Source organism: Herpailurus yagouaroundi, unplaced genomic scaffold, assembly GCF_014898765.1.
Source record: "Herpailurus yagouaroundi ecotype Mexico unplaced genomic scaffold, PumYag 188, whole genome shotgun sequence".
In the NCBI taxonomy this organism is placed as follows: domain Eukaryota; kingdom Metazoa; phylum Chordata; class Mammalia; order Carnivora; family Felidae; genus Herpailurus; species Herpailurus yagouaroundi.
In genome coordinates this window covers 12,718,455-12,737,717 of record NW_024412419.1, presented here as the reverse complement: position 1 = coordinate 12,737,717, position 19,263 = coordinate 12,718,455, and the positions used below count along the sequence as shown (strand labels likewise).

General features: G+C 42.4%; 1 long non-coding RNA gene across 4 annotated transcripts; it reads right to left on the bottom strand.

Moving 5' to 3' along the window:
• Positions 1–448: 448 nt before the first annotated feature.
• On the bottom strand, positions 449–9,823 carry LOC121044134 (uncharacterized). Of its 4 annotated transcripts, none has more exons than XR_005797156.1 (3): positions 9,520–9,823; positions 5,631–8,161; positions 449–1,158 (listed from the first exon to the last, which is right to left on the bottom strand). It is a non-coding gene; the product is annotated as an uncharacterized LOC121044134 (long non-coding RNA). The 4 variants fall into 4 exon arrangements; XR_005797157.1 differs by having other exon boundaries at positions 7,739–8,161; positions 9,520–9,815; XR_005797155.1 differs by lacking the exon at positions 449–1,158 and adding an exon at positions 2,360–4,015.
• Positions 9,824–19,263: the final 9,440 nt, after the last annotated feature.

The following is a 19,263-nucleotide window of genomic DNA, read 5'->3' as shown; positions in this document are numbered from 1 at the left end:
TAGCGTGGACTCCGTACTTCATTTTTATACTCAAGTACAGACCACGGGGTGTGTGTGCTCCTCTTTCCCTCCCACGCACCAGCTCTCATGTACTACCTCCCTACCTCCCTCACCCTGGTACAGGGCAAGAAGATAGGTATTGGGATTGGAGAGCCCCGCAAAGGAAGGCAATCAGATCTGCCAAAAGTTGGTTGTTAAAAATTACTTAACAGGGGCGCCTGGGTGGCGCAGTCGGTTAAGCGTCCGACTTCAGCCAGGTCACGATCTCGCGGTCCGTGAGTTCGAGCCCCGCGTCGGGCTCTGGGCTGACGGCTCGGAGCCTGGAGCCTGTTTCCGATTCTGTGTCTCCCTCCCTCTCTGCCCCTCCCCCGTTCATGCTCTGTCTCTCTCTGTCCCAAAAATAAATAAACGTTGAAAAAAAAATGAAAAAAAAAATTACTTGACATCCTTGCTCCTCAGGTTACGTATCTATAAAATGGAATCAGATGATACCAATGGCCGCAGGGGGCTAGCGAAAGTGAAAGATAACGGATACGAAACATCAAGCACTGAATAAACAGTGCACACTCTTCATAAATAGTAGCTACTTTGGGTTGATTGACTTTGCGTTGACTTCTTGCGAACTCTGCATTTATGGAGTGCTTAGTGTGTACTCAGCTAGAGGTAAACAGGTGGGTGTGACTGAACTTCCAGGCATCTAATCTTTTAAACCATCTGCCTGCTTGCTCTGGCATGGACTCTCCCTCCCTGGGCACCCAAGTTTTCAAAGGAGAAAGCTCCCAGCCTGCTCCCTCCTTCCCGGGCTGTACTCCCTGGGTCCTCCTGCGTGCCATGTTCTACCCTGCTAGAAGTCCTCCGTGTCCAAGACTACTGTCATAAAGTTTTATTTGGAGATAAGGAATGCAAGGCTATGTTAGGAAGTCAACAGAAAGCATTGGAAATGAAAAGAATAGAGCACTTTCATATAATCTAGTAACATTATGGAATTTTGATATAGTCTCCAAGACACGTAACTAGAGTATCTACTCTGGGCTCAGTGCTATCTGGGCCCAATGTTACAAACGTTGTGACATTGTGTATGAGTGTCCATTTTCCAATCAGGCAGGTGATGACTCCAAGAATCAGTGGTATGCTGATAAATATCTGCCAATAAGTTCTCTAGGGAAAAAATATATGTATATAAAATATATATGTGTGTATATATACACACACATACACACACAAGTTGCCTATATATGAATATATGCATTCGTACGTAAGTTGATTATAAATTTTGCCAATGTAAAATATTGTAGTACACAATTTACAAATAATAAGAAAATATATAATGTTCCTTATTGTACATTTCACACAGCCAAGTCGTTCTCACAGAATGCTTTCATTGACGTTTGCCAAATTACTGTATCCGTTACCAACCTATGATAGCTATTGATGAACAACAGTTTAGATATGAATGTTAGTTGATATTTTCATTTTTTTTATTTTAGAGAGAGAAAGAGAGAGAGAGAGAGAGAGAGCACACAGGGGAGGGGCAGAGGAGAGAAAATCCGCACTGAGTTTGGAGCTCGACAAGGGGTTTGATCCCACAACCCTGGGAACATGACCTGAGTCAAAATAGAGCCAGATGCTCGACCAGATTCTGAGCCACCCAGGTGCCCTGATATTTTCATTTTAGTTAACAAGTAAGATGGAAATGAAAGGATGGAGATGTGTGTTGGCATCTTGCTTGTTTATCAATGACTTGAACAGCTTCTTTGCTGACTCAGATCAGTTTTTGAAAATGAAAATAATATTCCTCCGTGTTTTTGTGGGTTATTCACAATGGAACAGCTATAGACATGGCACATTTTTTTTAAATTTTTTTTCAACGTTTTTTATTTATTTTTGGGACAGAGAGAGACAGAGCATGAACGGGGGAGGGGCAGAGAGAGAGGGAGACACAGAATCAGAAACAGGCTCCAGGCTCCGAGCCATCAGCCCGGAGCCCGATGCGGGGCTCGAACTCACGGACCGCGAGATCGTGACCTGGCTGAAGTCGGACGCTTAACCGACTGCGCCACCCAGGCGCCCCAATGGCACATTTTTTAAGTTTAACTTGCATTATTAACATTTTACCCACCACTCTTTTATGTCTAGGCAATCAACAAATTAATAAATCAAGGCTTGATATGTGACGTTTGCTGATTTCCGTGGTATAAATGCTCCCAACCATGACTACTTTAGAGCTACCAAGATAATTTTGCTGAACATGGAATTACAAAGATATGTGACCCCCATTATACAGTATTTTTCATCATACAGATGTGATGGATGTAAGTAAACTCAAGAGCACAGAAAATGGTAAGAGACAGTCCAATAATTAGGAAGTGATGACTTCGAGCATTTATTACTGTTGTTTTCATCATAACTTATTTAATTCAGTTTTATAGTTTAATTTTTAAATAATGGCTATGTTGAACAATCAGCTCGCACGATTTCTGAAAATTTAACAATCGGCTCATAAGCTGGCTTAAGGACACCACTGTCAAGGGCATAATGTATTTTCACTGGAAATTGTATTAAAAAACATACTATTTCTTAATATTGTTCAGGAAAGGGTGAGGAAAGAGATGGGGAAAGCGGGTAGGAGGAGACAGGGTTTATGGAGAAGTTCAGTTTCAACTGAACAGACGCTGTCTTTGCCAACAGAAACCATCAGTGTGGGCACCAAACCCTTTGAAAGTCCTGCCTGAACAGAAGTCCATTCTCTGCCCCAATTTTGCTTTTGCCCAGACCTGTATACTAGCTCCGCCTCCTCCGGCGATAGTCAGGTGTTCAGCTTTCCCATTCAGCCACGTGGAGCACTGGCTGAAAGATCTAGAGTGTGAACTTGAAGAAGTGTGTAGTTCCCCCACATCCATTTCTACCTCACACCCATGTCCTGGCCCTTCATCTCCCATTCCCAGTGCTGAGAGTGGGGGGCCAGCCTGTGTCCTTTATCCATGGGGATCCTGTGGTCTCCCACTTTGCCCTTCTGTCTTCAGCTAAAGTGGATAGGGCACTCTGTTCCCCAAACTCCACAGAATTGTGAGTGATGTCACGGGCCCCCGGGAAGAAAGCCTGGTCCAGGCTCCCCATCTGGTTTCCCCTTGAGATTTCCTCACAGTCTTTCTCCCACAACTCCAGCCTTGGGATTCTGTGTCTCACACGTTAGGGCTGAACTGGAAAGCAAGAGAAGAAGCATCGCATGGGGAGAAAAGGAAGTGCCAAGGAAGGCCAGCTGAGTCTCCCTCCTACCGACTTCTCGTGGTTGGCCAACCCACTGGAATTCATTTTGTCTGCGTGCCACCATCAGCATGGAGACGCAAGGGACTTTGGGGAACACGAGGTCCAATGTTCCTGGCAGGTGAGAAAACCCAGGCCCATTGAAGCAAAGTCAACTGCCCATGGTCCCGTAGGCGGTATGGAACAGCAAGGATTCAGCCACAACCCTTGGAGGCACAGCCCAGAGCACTTTCCAAATGGTTTCCACGCCTTCTCACAGAGTTGGAAGCAAGCAAAATTCTTCAGAGTCAACAGCTTACACGTCTTGGGATTTTTCTTCTCCTTTGACTCTGTTCCATTCCCGGAGGCTCTGGGTGTGTCTGTTGTAATCTTCCACCATATCTGTCTCCCACCTCCAGCTGCCAGACTCTGAGCCCTTCCATCGCATGAGCCACAACCTAGTCATCTCTGCTACGGCAGAAGGAGCCAGGCTCACACTCCGCACACCTGGATTTTAACCCCAGCTCAGCCTAGCTGTGTGGCTTGAGCAAGTGGTTGCCTTCTTTGAGCTCCAATTTCCATAACTGCGAAGTGGGAACGGCAGTACCTATTTACGGGGCCTCCTAACCGTTAAACACACGATGTGTATGGGCTTCCTAGTACTAAGTCTGGTTCTTGGCAGACAAAACAGAAGCAACGTATTACGATGCTCGTGTCCTTCTATTTCCATTACATTTTGCACAGCCTGCCAACAAGGGTGCAGTACAAGGACCTGAATGAATGAAATGGTTAAGGAATGAACATGCCTCAAACCTCTATCCCATGCTCCTTCCAAATATGCCTTGTGTTTTTCCCTTCTTTGCCATCCCTACTGTGACCATTTTCTTTCAGTTCCCTACAATTTCTCGCCTGAACGACTATAGCCAGCTCCTGCTTAGTGTCCCTGCCTTCAGCCTATCCCTGTTTGGATCGGTCTTATACCCACATCTAGATCAGTCTTTTTACGGCCTAGCTGAAAGTCAGGGTCTGTGTCTCACACAGCACCTCCATGATTTCTAAACAGGTTCAGTGAACAGCTAACCAATTAAATATGCAAAGTGGATACAGCTTTGTAGATGAAACAGACCATATAGAGAAAGATGATATATATATAATCATCTCCTTCTCCCTTTTTCCTTCTATACCTCCAAATTCTTTCTGTTACCACCCACGTGCCATCTTCAGCATTAGGAAAAGTTTAGCAGGTTTGTGCTAACAATAATAATTATTATATTTCTGGAACTGTGCAGGTATTATCTCACTTAGTTATTATAACAACCCTATAAGGTAGGATAAAGGACAAATTGTCACATGTGTTCTAGGCATGTAAACACTCTTTGCAAAGGTTCAGTTAAATGCTGGGTAATAGCGGGGCACCTGTATGGCTCAGTCGGCTAAACGTCAGACTCTTGATTTCCGCTCAGGTCAGGATCTCACAGTTCATGAGTTCGAGCCCCATGTCGGGCTCTGAGCTGACAGCGCAGACCCTGCTTGAGATTCCCTGTTTCCCTCTCTCTCTGCTCTGCTTTCTCTCTGTCTCTGTCTCTGTCTCTGTCTCTGTCTCTCTCTCTCAAAAATAAATAAATAAATTTAAATACTGGGTAATAGTGGTAAAGGCATGCTTAGTCTTATCTGGGGCCCTGGAAACATCCACTGAAATATGGAGGGGTGGGGCAGAGATGGTGAGGAAGGTCCCTTCGTAGAGCCCCTCTTTGTGGTTGGGTGACCTTGAGCAAGACTGTTCACACTAGATCTCATTAGCAACTCACAGCTGATAACATTTGCCACCTCTCGCCCATGTGTTGTTTGAATGAACTGCAAGTTCCTGGAGGCTGGAGAGATGGCGATCTTGGTCATTATTTGACCACAGCAATATGCACATGGAGGCCTCCACAATTGTGGCTTTTGCAAATGCAATAGAAATGAAACAGGTATTATTATTCTCATTTTAAAGATGAAATCAATTGAGGCTCAGGTAGTGAAACCCGATAGCCAGGATGAGATCGCAGGTTTTCTGATACCTACTTGTGTTCTCTATTGTTGTTTAAAATTATTTGTCATGGGTCCTTTGGAAAATCTGCTGATGATTTTGGAAATCATTTAGAAAAATATGACACAACTATAAATGCACTTCCATGGCTTCCTAAGGCCTCCTATAGATTTGCCATTCATTTATTTTGGAAACATTTATTGAGCACTTTTCTGCGCCAGCCACTCTTCTAAGCACTAGGAATATAGTTGATACGAAGCAGAATTTCAGCACTTCAAGAACTAACACTCCGAAGGTTGAGGAAGACAGTGAACAGATAAACAAATACATATATAAGGTATTAGCTGATGATACCTACCAGGAAGAAAAAATGAATCAGCATAAGAAAGACAGAGTGTTCCACACAGGTGCTGTTTTGCATTGAGTGTTCAGAGGAGTGTGCTGATGAGGTCACGTTTGAGCAACATTAGAAAACAAAAGAAGAAGAAGAAGAAGAAGAAGGGGAAGAAGAACCAAATTATGTAGGTATTTTGGAAAGAAGAATGTCAGCAAGTACAAAGGCCCTGAGGTGGCAGGGCGCTCGGCTGTGTGGAGGCCAGAGTGGAGGAGTATAAGTATAGGGGACAGTAGCAGGAGATAATACAGGACCTTGAAGTCCTTTATGGAGGCAGTGAACGGCACGGAAGGCCACTGGAGGCATTCTAGACATTGGGGGCCTTTCTCCATACCAATACCACCAAACTATTTGTGACTTGACTATGTGATAGCAACTGGGCTAGATAATTGACCCATTCACGCACCCGTCCATTTGTTTCCTTGTCTTGGCCACAACATCTAGAAGCAAGTACTTCTGCCCAAGGGTCACCAGTCCCCATTATCTGACATACCAGGCAATACATTATCCTACTCACTACTCCAAACTCTATGATCTCATTTCCTCTTGCCGGTCCCACCCCAGGGCCTTTCCTGGAGTGGTCTCCATCAGCTAGAGAACCTTATCTTCTTCTTCACTAATCTTGATATCTTCTTAGTCTATAAGGGCTGGCCCAAGTCCCACCTGTCTTCCCCATATCTTCCAGGCTAACAGGATGCCTCATGTCCCCTCTATCTGCTAAGGACTATAATCCTCCTAATCTGGGTCAATCAGTTGGGTGTGAACATTGTGCTGCCCATATTAGCTGTTTCAGCTTTATCTCTTCCCTCCCTGGAGAGCACGTCTCTGGTTCTTTATTGTACATGTGTGCAATGCTGGGCACATGATAGCATTTAATCAAACCAAATCAAGTCAGTTTATGACTGGAGTTTACACCCCATTCCTCTGGCGCCTTGGCCTTTTCCAGATAACTGAAGTCGAGCCTGTCGAACACCAAACAAATATATTTAGTTCTTTTTAATAGACATCTTTCTGAGATGTATCTGACATTTCCAGAAATTCTGAATTCCCATCTGCCATACGGAACTATGTAATTTCAAAATCACTCAAAGATGTCACTCTAAAGACCCATTAGCATCCTGAACAGTATCACAGTTCTGTATCGGGTTTTAAGGCTTTCTGTCTCCTCCCTCAGTGTCATACAATGTCACCTGGATTTTGCTTAGGGCTCATCATGTATCTGTCTCCCCTGAAGGCCTTTGCAAGGCTTTCCTTACTAGGGTACTATGTTTCTTTTACTAAGGTCCAGGAAAATAGATCACTAGAAGTCTCCAGAAAACACTGCCTGCACACCTACTCGACACCAAGCTCCATCCCAGGGAATAGACTAAATAAAACGTAACAGCAACGTCAACAAGCTTCAACCCCCCACACGCATGACAGTAATACACAGAGGCAAACACTGTAATGAAAGCATGCACGTGACAGAGTGACAACAAACTCTGTGGGCAGTGGGAGGAGGTTATAGGGGCTGCTTAGAGCAGTAAAAATTTGAGATAAGCTTGAAAAATAAATGGGGTTCACTAGAAAGAATAGACAGGGAAGACAGGTTCCAACAGAGGAAACAGTACCCTTGAGTAATTGATGGAAAACGAGAATCTAGACTCTATATAAGGCTTTGAAAGAGGGCATGAGAAGCTATGCACATAATCTTTAATCCTGGGGCTTTCTGACCGCTTATGTGGATACCCAGGGGACTCTTTTGATGGGTTTGGGATCAAAAGGTCCGGAGTGAGTCAGATTGCTGGGAAATGGACTCGTGGATAAATGGGGTCTAATTGTGGCCTGGGATGGTGGCTACTTGAAAGGACCTTGGCCATGGCTGTGGTAAAGAACGAATTTCCCGCAGGTCTGCAAATGCAATGGCATGTCTAAAATCAATTAACGCCGGCCAGTTGCAAGAAGAAAATAAGAGAATATTTTATGATATTCTAGGATGTCAGAGTTGGAAGGTCTCTTAGAATTAATCTGTTTTACCCTTTGATTGATTATTTGGTGATTAACTGAAGGTGGAGATCACATCAGAGACTTACCTAAGCGGATGTAGCTGGCAGCGGAGAAAGGACTAGCATTCCGGGTCTCCTGGTGTCCAGTCTGCTGTGTTCTTCTATTCCAAAATGTGCCTTTTGAATCTGTTATTGTATCTGTCACTTCATTTAACAAACATTTGCTGAGTGCGTGGGGTCCGTGAATATTTGAGTGAAGCTATGCATTGAAAAGGAGGGCAGAGCAAGGCAACCACATCATCTTTGGTAGGATGAGGTTCTGGGTTCCCGGAAATAGAAGGGCATATGTTGTGCCATCAGAACTCTCCATCGATTCACCTCCTACAAAGCGTCGGACGCTTTCAAAGGTTTCATTTAATTAGGCCTTCGGAAATATTTATTTGCACCCATGAGATGCTGGGGATACAGTAGTGGACAAATTCATGAAGTCTTCACCTTCTGAGGACAGACCTTTATCGGGGAGAGATTTATACATTTACATTCATAATATAGCAGGACCAACCTCGTACGTCAGGATACTGGTAAATGCTAAGAAGAAAAATAAATCAGGAGAAAGAGATAGATAGTTGCAGAGAGGGCTATTGTATATAAAACGATCAGGGAAGTCCTTCCTGAGAAGGTGACATATGGCCAGCCACCTAGATGAAGTGAGAATGGACCATGCAGCTATGAGGAAGAAGACCATGCTTGGTGCACTCAGGGACAGTGTAAAGGCCCTGAGAAAAGAGTTTTCTTGGTGTGTTTCAGGAATAATAAGGGGGCACGTGGCTGGAGCACGAGCAAGGGGGAGAGGTCGGGAAGACAGTATTAGCCAGGGCTAGGGCCAGGATATAAAGAAACACAGCCAGGGGGCGCCTGGGAGGCTCAGTCGGTTGAGCCTCTGACTTCGCCTCAGGTCATGATCTCGGGGTCTGTGAGTTCCAGCCTCGCGTGGGGCTCTGCGCTGACAGCTCAGAGCCTGGAGCCTGCTTCGGATTCTGTGTCTCCCTCTCTCTCTGCCCCTCCCACGCTCATGCTCTGTCTCCCTCTCTCTGTCAAAAACAAATAAACATTAAAAACAAAAATAACAATAATAAAGAAACACAGCCCGTAACAGAAGAGTAAAGGATAGAGAACAACAAAACTCTCTGGACCAGGGAGCCACGCCCCTGTTTATAGTATTTTTCTCTGCACCTGACTTCCTGAATGCCTCTGGATGTCTGATTGCCCCTCCTGGGCCTCAGTCTTCCTATCTACGATAAGCAAACAGAAGGTGACGACTAACGACCTCCCAGCTCTGTAGCCTGTGGACGTTGCTTATGCATCTCAGACTCACCCATCGGGCGGAAAGTAGCAGGTGCGTTGTGCCCGGAAGTACAGATGGCTCGTCCATGTTCCTGAACCTTCTGAGTGTCTCTTTATAGGCAGTCAAAGGTAGCTAACCTTTCAGGCATTTCAAGAAAACCAAATTCTCTGTGTCCACAGACCGCCTTTAAAAGTTTGAAGGGACTTGCGGCAAAACTCATCTGTAAACCTAACAGCAGTGATAGAGGCCACAAGCAAACACGACTCATCTTGGTGGGAAGTGATCGGATGTCTCCTTTTATAATGGGTGAAATCACATCTTTTGCAAGTTGTGCATCATCCGTGAAGACTTTCTTCTTCTAATGATCGGCTGTCACTCCGTCTTTGTAAAGTGGGTAATGGAATTATTTTTAAAGCTTTCACTTAACAGCCTTGCTCTTTGTAAAGACCCGCTTAAGGAATGCAAGCATCTTTAGCTAGGGAAGTGACAACTGTCTGTGACATTAAATAGATCTCTTTCTTACCTGTCCTGTTAAACATGCGAGATATCAAACTCCTCTTCCGTATGACAGCGGTTAGATTTGTGCTCTACGTCGTACAAAGCGTAGGGCGCACAGCTGGTGAACACACTGGGAGGTACACAGAGCCACATCAGGGTTACATTTAAAGGCCTTTTAACAGCACGTGTAAAGATAAAAATGCTGCCTCTGGAGGTTACAAGTTTCTCGTTACTGGAGATGATCAAGAAAAGACCATTAGGCAGGGTATTACAGACAGAGAGATGTGTCAGTCGGAGAACTGAACAAGCTGCCTTCAAAAAGCCCTTCCCACTCTGAGATCTTCTCCTCCATTAGCATAATCTTCCCTTAACCTGAATTCCTATTATCCAAGAGCAGGTCGGGGGTGGGGGAGGATTGTCAATGCCATTTTAATCGCCACACGCCTTTGCCAAGGAGATAAACCCAGCAAGGGCTGACTACAAATACATGCAGCCAAAGAAATGGGTTTGAAGCCATGTGCAGTGGTTTAGAAGGTCCTAACTCCCGCGGGGAGAGAAAAGAGCGTGCACGTGTGCGCATGGGTGTGTGTGCATGTGCTCACGTGTGCACGTGTACATGTGCACGTGAGCGCGTGTACACAGGCATGCATGTGTGCCTCCATCTGTATTTCTTGCCTGCGATGGGGTCTTTGTCTTCTAGGCTTTATTTTCTATTTTTTGAAAATCACAGGCTTAAATTAGTCTTAGTAGTTCATACTGAGAAATGGTTTGGGTGTTAACATGTTAGCTCTTATCCAAGCGTAGTATTCCTTCAGGATTAACTGATATGACTCATATTTAAATTTTTTCCTCATGATATGCCACTTAGTGACTTAGGAGAAAATGCCAAAAACTTCATATAATCCTTTCGAAAGTTTAGATCATGGTTTTCAATGGTTAGGGGTTTCTGGTTCATGACGAAAACTTGAACACACCTCTTTTTCTTTCTAATTGGAAAGGACAACAGAAAAAGAAAGGAAACATAAAGCCAATCAAATGTAGAGAACAGAAATAGGGACACCAGGATACCAGGAAACTTGATTTTTGAAAAGTGACAAGTAGATGGCTTCCCAGGAATGGCTAACCCAGAGTGGAGAAGGCGGAGGGCCAGAACAGAAGAGGACAGGTTCGTAGCAAAGGTGGAGCTGTTTGAATTAACGTCTAAACAGGTTCCAAATCTGAAGTCTGTGGGTATGGAAAGCCAAGAACTAAGGATCAGTGTCTATGCTATTTAATTTAAAAAAAAGCCCCCCCCCAAATCTCTTCATGGAGTCTCTGAACGCTTCCATTTCCCCTCCCTGGGCACAGCAACCGGCAGTTACACGGCCGTAGGCAGAGAGCACTCCGTTCTGTGGACATTGACCGTTGCTGGGGAAAGTCTTAGAGGCCGTGTGTTAACGCTGGCCTCCGAGCACGAGCCTTCTTGTCTGGCAGGCTGGTGGAAGGTGGAAAGGTACAGGCAAGGCAGTCTGCTCACAAAATTCCACCTAATCCCTGCCAGCCAGCGCAAACACACACAACCACACACGGTTCACCATCAGCCCTCCCAAGGGGCCACACAAGTCAACATAGTATGGGAGGAAACTCATGACAGCTCCCTGCACTAGTCAAACAACTCCCCATTCATAAATATGAATGGACACCCAGATTTGCCCCACACTCAAAGACGAAGAAAACGGAGGTATATAAGAATAACTCCTCTCCTAAAGAAGAAATAGAGTTAATCCAGGGAGCAAAAGAGAATGTAAAAGTATAAGATTATTGTTCGAGTTAGACAATATTATAATTATTTTTGAACGGGAGTAGCTAAAAGAGGAACACTTGGAAAAGAAACCAAAATCACATGAAATTTATAATGAAATTGTCATTGGGCAAAAAAATCCATAGAAAATATGAAAGATAAAATCAGGGATGTCTCCCAGAAAGAACAATTTATTAAAAAAAAAAGCAGATTAAAGAGGAAAATTAAAAGATAAGGCAGAATAATGCAAAATACTCACAATCTAATAGATGTTCCGCGGGGGGCGGGGGGGGGGGGGAAGCAGAGGAAAACAAAAAGGGACATTATCAAATAAATAACAGAATTAAAATTTCCAAAACGGAAGACCACCAACCCTCAAGCTGCAAGGACCACTAAAAGTCACGAAGCAGAAGGAATGAAACATGATCCACATTTTGGTGCACATATCCTTGTGAAAGTTTAATATGCCAACAATAAGAAGACAAGCTTAGATGTTTAGAGAAAAAGAGAGAAAACTAAACAAAATTTTTTTTTCAATTAAACCAAAAATAGTTACATCTTCAACCGACCTCTCATCAACAATAGCAGATGGAGAAGTCCTTACACATTATGGAATGAAGACATTTTCATTTACACAAGACCTCAGAAAGTTATGTTCCATCCACTGTTTCTGGAGGTAAAATAATTGAGGTACATTGCAGCAAAATAATAAACACATAGACACTAAAAAGGAACGCATTAGATTCAAGAAACAGAGAACCTAATTCAAAAGTTAATGAAAATAAAAACCTTAGTCGCACTGCAATGGCAGCAGGTTGAGAAAGCAACTGATCCAAATGAGATCATTAGACAATTAATATGATTGATGGAAAATATGGATATGATTACATATTGTAAAGAAGGGATATGCTTCTTTGATAATCAAAAAAAAAAGCAGTTTGGAACACTGAGAGAAATATAAAAACATACTACAAATTTAAGAATCAAACGAAGCATACTAAAATATGGAATGACTTGGAGTAGTTAGCGAAGCACAAGAAAAAAGAATCCCTTCGAATATATTGTTCGGATCTCTCTTAATCACACAGTATTAGTGACAGAGGAGTCTATTTTCTTTTTTTATTGGTCCAGATATGGTAGTTTGTCTAGCAGTGAATAATATTAATATGATCAAATATTTAAAATTCTGTTCATTGGTTTCCATGTACACAGCCCACATACAGATTAGAAACGAAAAAATTAATCATCGTACAGATACAATGTAACTATTTTGTAAACCTTGACAATGTAAGTCACTGCAGATCTGCCATATTGGACCTTGAAAAATGTTAAATGGATGAGGGACGGAGGGTGACAAGTTTCTCATCCTATCGTACAAAAGAAGAGATTCTGCCAGAGGTTGGTGAAATAAGAAACAGAAGTTTAAGTCTGTCATTTAAAATAACCAAGTGGATGGGAAAACAAGCTGGTGCAGCCACTCTGGAAAACAGTTTGGAGGTTCCTCAAAAAACTAAAACTAGAACTACCCTACACCCAGCAATTTCACTACTGGGCATTTATCCACGGGATACAGGTGTGCTGTTTCGAAGGGACACATGCACCCCCATGTTTATAGCAGCACTATTGACAATAGCCAAAGTATGGAAAGAGCCCAAATGTCCCTCGATGGATGAGTGGATAAAGAAGATGTGGTATATATATATATATATATATATATACACACACACACACACACACACACACACACACACACCATGGAGTATTACTTGGCAATCAAAAAGAATGAAATCTTGCCATTTGCAACTATGTGGATGGAACTGGAGGGTATTATGCTAAGTGAAATTAGTCAGAGAAAGACAAAAACCATATGGCTTCACTCATATGAGGACTTTAAGAGACAAAACAGATGAACCTAAGGGAAGGGAAACAAAAATAATATAAAAACAGGGAGAGGGGCAAAACAGAAGAGACTCATAAATATGGAGAACAAACTGAGGGTTGCTGGAGGGGTCGTGGGAGGGGGCGATGGGCTAAATGGGCAAGGGACACTAAGGAATCTACTCCTGAAATCATTGTTGCACTATATGCTAACTAATTTGGATGTAAATTAAAAAAAATAATAATAATAAAACAAGTTAAAAATAAATAAGTAAGTAAGTAAATAAATAAATAAATGAAGCATTAAAATCACCAAGTGGATAAATAAATGAATAGAACTATAATTGGAATATTTAGAACTATGACACTAACTCAAAGACTGACAGAAGCCAAAAAAGGCTAAAAACACTTACCACTGGGGAATGGACGTAGGGAGACAATTACCTTTTCCTTCCATAAATTTTCGGCACATTTGATAAATTTTTAACATGTGCATGAATTGGTTTTGTAAATGATAATAACAATATTTAAAAATTAAATGACCCTGTTCCAAGAAGAGAACATTTATGGGGACCCTGATATAAAAGCTTTACATATATCATCTCAGCTTACTCGCCATAAAACAAGTACGATATGGTCATTATCTTTCCTAAGCCTGATTTTCTTCATTGGTAAAATATTGATGGTAAGTTGGTCGAACAGCCGACCTGTTGTGTAATGCTAACTAAGTGCGATTGTGGCTTCTGCAGGTACTCTCCCCTCAGCCTTGCCAGGCTTCCTCAGGAGGATGCTCTACACAGACCCATGTGTTGAGACTAAAGAGACAGGTTCTAATCCTGTCTCTGTGGCCAGCTTGGGTCATGGCTTTGAGCACCTGTTTATCTCAATTGTCTTCTTCTTTGAAAGGAATGGACTTGAACAGTGAAATATCTAGGACTTTTGTATTTTTAAATGTAGTCTGAGTTTCATTCATACCCCACCCATTCCACCTCCCCCAACACACACTCCGAGAAGTAAAGACTTCAGAATTAGCTAATTCTATTAGCTCTGTAACTTTAGACTACCCTCTTAACCTCTCTGAGACAATTTATGCATCGATTTGAAAAAGTCAACAAATACACTCCAATTTCTTTATCATTATTTCCATCTTGCTTCTTCTGTCTGGCCAGATGGGGGCGTTGCCTCCCTTGGCATTGGTCAGCCCATAATTTGAAGTTGCGCAATGCCTGGCATCTGGAAGGGAGAGGAGAGGCTAACTATTACCACAGGCTCTAATTCAAGAGCAGAGATCCCCTCCCGGATCATGGGATTGTAATGTGAACTGCACACTTCACTTCTTGATGAAGCACAAAGGAAGACTGGGCTTCACAGAAACGCACGATTTCATAGTTCAATAGGGTAAACTGAAAATAACGCAATACGAGTCTCAAATAGAGGAAGGAACCAAGATGGTGATCTTCTCTCATAGATAGGAAATCTTCAGGGATGTTATTCCAATTGTGCCCAAGGTCCCAGGACTTGTGGTGTGGTCTGGGCCGCTCTAGGCATGATGACATAGGGAAGTCTCCCTGGGAATACAGCCTCCCGTCCAAATGGGTATTCTCATGGAATTATAATTTGACTTTATGCAAAAATAGCTCAAACCTACAGCTCTTAGGAGGGACATGTCTTCACTGTTCTCCTAAATTCAGTATCTGGCAAAGGAGGGGGGGTTTAATTGAATTTTATGGATTAAAGCTTCCTACGTTAACTACTTAAATAGAGGCAGCATGAGAAGCAACTGGTTGCTCCAAGTTTCTCCATGAAAGTGGTTAAGAAGGTATGTTGTAGGTTTATAACAGTATCAGATGAGCCAATTTCATCCCTAGTCTTGGATTGACAGTTAGTATCTGAACTTCAGGAGCTGTGTGAATGAGGTTGATACCCCCCAATGATGCTTAATTTAACTTTTTTCAAACATTTATTCATTTTTGACAGACAGAGACAGAGCACAAGTAGGGAAGGGGTAGAGAGAGGGAGACACAGAATCTAAAGCAGGCTCCAGGCTCTGAGCTGTCCGCACAGAGCCCGACGCGGGGCTCGAACTCACGAACTGTGAGATCATGCCCTGAACCAAAGTCAGACGCTCAACCGACTGAGCCACCCAGGTGCCCCAATGATGCTTAAATAGTTAATGTGACTTTTCTCTTCCACTATACAATGGATTCTTGGGCCCATAGGCAGAAGAATTTTATTAACATTTGAGCCCATGTGTCTTCTGAAGTAGATATAAACAGAACGCCTGTCCCTGAGATCTTTGGAGTTGAGGTTTTTTAAAAGGTTTGGAATAATTTTAAAAGCTTTGGATTTGCAGAAGTTTCTTAGCCAACCACAGGGCAACATATAAAAGTGGTTACTGCATTTCATACCCATAAGATGCCAGAATTTGAAGGGAACATTGAGATTACTTAATCACACTGTTTCTTGTTAAAGATAATTAACCTGCGGTTAAAGGAGGTGATATGTTCTATCCAAGTCCATAAATCCCACAGGGATTGAAAAAGGCCCCAATGCGTTCACTTATCCATGTATTTACTTAAGCGAAGTATGTCTACTGAGTACCCACTCAGTCCTACCGATGACATCAGGCTATAGGAAAACAGATATGGATATGTGATAGCCTCTGCCTTCCAAAAGTCTTTTTTTCTGCGGGGGAGGCAGGCATGTGTCAGTCCCAGAGTAACACAAGAGGACCTAACAGAGATGGTTGCCATGAAGTCTAAGACCTCTAATTGTTGTGAAAGGCTGGGTCAGACCTCACAAAGGGCATCCCATTTGAGTAGAATCTTGCAGTTAAAGAGGGAAATAAACATTTCCGGGTGGAATAAACAATACGTACAAGACTTTATAGGTCAAGGAAATTCAAAAGTGTTATTAGGCCAAGTGGGGTCTTATGGAAAATTAATATCCAAGGAGTCCAGAAGATGCATCCTAGACTCCAAATTCTGCAGAATAACAGCACATCAAATAGAAATGGAAAACTTGGATGTGGGCTGGTATGGTTTTCCAAATACTTCATCATGGGGCAAGCAAATCAGAGCAGCCCTTGAATGTAATGAGAACAGGTCATCGTAGGCAAGTCAGAAGGAATCTTTGCCCCAAATGAGAGCTCTGCCTACTGCACTCTGAATCTCAAAAGGGGGACCCAAACATTCAGAAACACATCTCCTTAAGGTTGGGGATAAAAAGGTAAATGCTCTGGAGGATAGAAGCCCAGGACATACACTTCCTCATAAGAAGTGGACCAGTTAATATAGGGACTGTTTTGATATGCAGTATTTCAAACAGTAGAGTTCTGAAATCCTTCCTTTCTCTCACCCTCAATGGAAGGCCTCTCGATACATAAAGAAAACGTTCCCTTCTTTAATGTGTTTTTAAAAGACACCCCTCTTTTATTCCCACAGAACTGAAGGGAAAGATCTCCACTGTTGTGTTATGTAATCACAGCTGTAAGCCTAGTAGGGAGGCAGTAGTGTGTAGTGATCAAGGGCAGGGCCTCTGGAGCCAGACAGCTTTGGTGTAAATCCTGGCTTGGCCACTTATTAGTTATGTGAATTTAAATAAGTTGCATAACCTCTCTGTGCTTCAGATATAATAATAATATTTATCTCATAAAGATTTTAAGGGTCTTTGTTTATGAGTTCATTCGGAGGAAACCTGGTCCCTAGTATTACCTTTTTTCTAACATTTTTTAATTACTAATATTATTACGTTTTTTGTTTTGTTTTATTTTATTTTTTGTTTTTTTTTGTGTGTTTGTTTTTTCTTTTTGTTTGTTTGTTTGTTTGTTGTTGTTTTGTTTTGTTTTGTTTTTTGCAAAGCACCTCAATGAGGACTGATTTTTCTTCCTAGGTCTCCATTATGGTTAAATGGATTGACCAGTCAATGACCAGAAGATTTTGTTCTTTCATCAAGAATTACAGTATGACAAGCAATATGGAAAGACATACTGTTTTCCTCAAAAAAAATTATAATCAATTGAGTGTATTTATTTCTTATAAAGTTAATATGAAATATGGACTTTGATTCCTTCATTCTGCCTTGAATATTTACTCTTCTTCCTCTATGCTTCCCTAAATTCTACCCATTTCTCAAGACCCCATGTAGCTGCTGGGTGTATCAGTCAGGGTCCAATCAGTAAAACAAAACTGCATAGTAATGTTAACAGGGAAAATCTAATATAAGAAATTATTAACTATAACAGAGGGCTGTAGCAATGAGAGATAGGCTAGTAAGAAATAAAGAGAACACCAAAGGATATAGGAATAGCAGATATAAGGAGCAGCCACTATGCCTAGGACTAAGATACCATAGCTAAGGAAAATCTTCCCTTGGGCTGAGGTCCAGACCTTACTGGAGAGTCCAGAGCTCACAGGGTGGAAGAGAAGTTGGTGTGATGCCATACCAATAAAAATTGCTGGAAATCTGCTGTCTAGGGTGCCAGGGAAAATTGTTCATGAAGAGGTGTTTCACTGGAGGCTGTTTGCTATAAAACCCGTTGAGGCTGGGAATACCATGAAATGTAAGCCACTAGGTGCTGCTGGCCTCTCTGTGTTACGGTATCTGTTCATGTTGAAAAAGCCTGAAGCTACGGAAGCCACCACACTGCAGGAGTTTAGTGTTGGGAAAACGGAGTGCATTGCAGGAGACTGGTATTGGAGAAGTCATGTGTACCACAAGAGGCCGCTGAACAAGCATATTGGAACCAGGAAGAAAAGAGTCTCCTCCTGCAATTCTCTCCACTGTTCTCTAATGACAAAGCTTAACATCCATTTCCTTTGTTGGTTAGCAAAGGAAAAAAATATTTAAGGAGCTCAGCTCCAGTTTGGAAGAAGAGGCCAAAAGAGGGAATTTGGAACTTACAGGCAATTTGATAACCAGCACAGTCCACCCCTTTGATCATTGAGCTTCCATATGCAATTCTTTACATGAAACTAATGTCTTTTTGACTGTGACTTCCACCACTGTGGTCTTAGGATTTCCCTCTTGGGCCATGTAAAACATGTCTTCTATGACATACAACCTATGATACTTAAGTTTCTTGAGCATTTTCTTTAGTATGGATAGCCTTCTGGTACTGAAACATGGTATCATAGTATGAACTTTGGCTGCCTGGCCACATTGGTGGTTTTTATTAAACTTACTTCTAATGAAAACATTGAGTAACAGTTTTCTTTAATCCATGTTGCACCCTTTTGTGCCATTTATTTATTTTGGATGCTCATTTGTTCAATCAATTAATATTCATTGAATGCCTACTCTGTGATAGATGAAAAGGGTCACTTCCTTGTAGTCTATAGAGCTGAGGCACTGACTGGGTCCTCAGATCTCTGTCAGCCCCTCTTGGGACTTTTCTAAGGCTTGCAAACTTACCTCCTATCCTTTGTAAGAAACTACATCTTTATCATTATGGGAAGTGAAGACTTTTCCCTCTGTACCATCTGCTTAAGCCTTGAAACTCTTCTGAGTAATTATAAGATACTGTTGTTTCCAATTTCGTTGGGTCTAAATCCAACGAGATTTAATGCTCACATGGGAAAAGGTATAAGAGAGGTTGGCATAAATTATAAATGCCTGTGCCAGTGCATGCTTTTTCCACTACTACAAAGTATTGTAGAGGTTTCTGGGCTTGAGCCAGAGATTTCTCATCCCAAATTCAAAACCAACAAAAGGCCCGGGAGCAAGATCTCTAATGCTGGATCAAATAATATTTTTATACCATGCTGTGTTGAAGTGGGATTTCAGGAAAGCCTGAAAGAGGCCAGAATTCAGCAAAGACGAGAGGTGGTTCCAGGTAATGGGGTAGAGAGGGAAAGGTCAGAGGGAAAACAGGTAAGGCAATGGGATTGGAAAGACAGCCAGCCCTTGGAGAGAAAGGCCTCCACACTCAGTGGAGGGAGACAGCAAGTCTAGCATTCAGAGACTATCTTAACCACATTCCTGTTTTTCTGTACCACTGCCTAAATTGTGAGCTGTGAACATTGTGTAGGTGTTTGCCTAAATAAAGTTCCCACACTCTGTGTTTTTATTTTGTTTTTGTGTGTGTGTGTGTGTGTGTTTGAAATTCAAATT